Raw genomic sequence first — 3,144 nt, 5'->3', positions numbered from 1 at the left:
GAGTCATGAGTTGTGTCCTCCCACACTGAGGCACTCTTGGCTGCCAGCAGGAACTTCATCAAAACATTACATTCACTAAATCCCAAGCTTCCCTGAGGACAGAGGCAGTATCTGTATATCCCAGAGCTAGGTTCTGACTAGTTTAGTCAATGTTAGTTGAAGTAATGAATAATTGAAAGAAATAATTAATTAACAAGTGCAGAAACCACCAGGATCGGAGAGTGGATAGGCTGAATACCTTGAAAGGTAATTTTGTTATGCATGGGCATGATATTTGACACAATAATTCAACATCTGCTGTGGGTTTTCTTTTTGGAAGGGAGATTCTGGAAAAGGCTAGTGAGAATATGAATTATACGCTCTTGCTGTGATTATTCTGCCTGTGAGTTCACTATTAACCATAGCCAATAAGTAGTAACCTTCTAACTTATTCCATATTCCTACAGTTGAAATTGACTCCAATATAACAGCTCCCCTCCATCCTCATTTGGACAAGCAGAACACTCTTTAGAAGCATATGGGTTGTGGGTGTGGACTTGTACGTGGTGCAGGGGTAGAATCATGGAGGCCTGGAAAAAGTAAGACTCTGAAACTAAAGGCAAATTGCACCTATTTCAGCAAACTGGAAATTGATGGTGTGTAACTCTGAAGGCTCTAGCAGTAGCTATTATTTCCATCCAAGCTATTATTAACTGGTAATATTTTTCCTAGTAAACATTCCATTGCCATAGCAACGGGAGTCATGTCATATGAATACAAGGGCTCCTGACTTTGCCAGAGAAATGGATGGAATTTTAAATGAATTTTAGAAAATCCAAAGCATCTTGCCAAAACGTAATTTTTAAATACTCAACTAAATTTATGCTTGAGGAAAAGGAAAGAAGAGAACTCTGAAGAAGAGGAAACTCTGAGATATTCATGAATGGTACTTCTGCTCCATTGCATTGTGCCTTCAAGGCAAGTTCAGAAGAGTCTTTCCTCTCTCCAAGCCAAATCCTCCTCCTGTGTTCTGGGTGCCATACCATGCCCCGTTCTCAGGGATGTATGTGTAATGTTGCAAGAATGGCATGGAAGGCCATGTCTGAGCTCCTCTGGCGACTCCAGAGGGGAAGAGAATCCAGATCCACAACAGCTCCAGGGTAATTCCTATAAATCATAGGTCAGACCTGGCTCCAACCTTTAACTTTCTTTACCTTTTCTGACCAACTGTCCCTCCCATGGCACCTTACATCTCTTCTGGACTCATTAACCCATTGCAATGGCCATGTAGAACTCACAGACAATATTCACAGTTATGTTCTTATTACAAAAGACATTTAGTGATGGTAAATTCTAAAGGTCTCTCCATTCTACATACGGACACCAGTTTTCCTCTGCAGGGTCACAGCAGCCAGTTGCTGTACCTCGTGTTCTCGGTGCTGCGACCTCTGCCATCATCACCTCTATGCACAGGGATGTCTGGGTCCAATGTACAAACCCTGTTCTGGGCATTTCTTTCTGGATGATGGTAAGGTCCCATTCCTGCTTCTGTGATGGCTTCCTTGAGCCCCAGTGGAAAGGGAAAACGGACTAACCCATGCTTATTTACATGCTTATTTACATTGCAAAGACCATAGCTAAAAAGAAACATACAAAATAATTTAACCGCACCATATATGACGAGTTTTACTTCCAAGCCCTCCAGGTTCAATCTCTTTGAGTGTATTGTGTAGATTCTGCAGCTAAAGAAACTGAGGCCCATGGCAGCTTGGTGACTTGACTGTCAGCTTGGAAGGTTAAGCCACCACGTAAGCTTGGCTCCCTCTTTAAGCTGAACTATTTGGCTCCTTTCTTTGTTTTGATGATTGTATACTGTTTGATTGGAAAGTTACACTCCATAATTTCACAGTGATTACATGCCCCTGAAGATCATTTGGTAAGTAAATGTTTTGAAACCAAAGATAATCATTGTTATATGGCCATAACCCTTTTTCTTATGCTGTATTCTCCACTAAGAATGTAACCAAGCTAAAGTTACACTTCTGGGCCTCAGGAGCTGGCTCGACGCTCTGGTCTACATTTCCACAACTGAAGTTCGGCTAGGCTATCTGGAACGGAGTTACTACTCTCTGACCTCTGTCATAACTTCTTCTCTTTCTCCTAAATATGTATTTGAAGAAAGCCACCATGACCTTCCTCTCAAATAAGATATGATGAGTCAGAGAAGAGCTCTTTCATATTAAAAATTTAAATGCAAAATATTCTAGAAGCTCTGAAGTACGCTTCTGATACCTGGATATATCTTTTTAAAAAAGGCATTTTATTAGGGGCTCATACAACTCTTATCACAATCCATACATATACATACATCAATTGTATAAAGCACATCCGTACATTCTTTGCCCTAATCACTCTCAAAGCATTTGCTCTCCACTTAAACCCTCTGCATCAGGTCCTCTCTTTTTTTTCCCCTCCCTCCCCGCTCCCCTCTCCCTCATGAGCCCTTGATAATCCACAGATTGTTATTTTGTCATATCTTGCCCTATCCAGAGTCTTCCTTCCCCCCCTTCTCTGTCGTCCCTCTCCCAGGGAGGAGGTCACATGTGGATCCTTGTAATCAGTTCCCCCTTTCCAACTCACTCTCCCTCCACTCTCCCAGCCTTGCCCCTCCCACCCCTGGTCCTGAAGGTATCGTCTATTTCAAACGTAAGTTTTAAGATAGGTTCTTTTTCCAGAAAATGTTGAACTCCTAGTGCATTAGTCTTCTATGGTTGCTATGCAAAACATTCCAAACTGTTTAAAGCAATGCAACTTATTTTAGAACAGTGGCTCTCAACGACCCTTCCACAGGGGTTGCTTGACTCATAACAGTAGCAAAATTTCAGTTATGGAGTAGTAGCGAAAATAATTCTATGGTTGGGGGGAGGGCGGTCACCAGAACATGAGGAACTGTATGAAAGGGTCGCAACATTGGGAAGGTTGAGAACCACTGTTCTAGAGCCTCATGACATTGACCTTCTTTAATTGTCTATCAACAGCTAACAAACTACAGTATCAAGCAAGTAATAGTATTCCCTGTTCTACATGTTCATGTATCCTAAAATTTGTATAGACGAACAAAAATGTATATTATGTTCCTTTATAGACATACAAGAAGAATATGCT

This window comes from Tenrec ecaudatus, chromosome 2, assembly GCF_050624435.1.
Source record: "Tenrec ecaudatus isolate mTenEca1 chromosome 2, mTenEca1.hap1, whole genome shotgun sequence".
Taxonomy (NCBI): domain Eukaryota; kingdom Metazoa; phylum Chordata; class Mammalia; order Afrosoricida; family Tenrecidae; genus Tenrec; species Tenrec ecaudatus.
The sequence above is the reverse complement of the archived record's forward strand: the minus strand, read 5'-3'. Positions refer to the sequence as shown.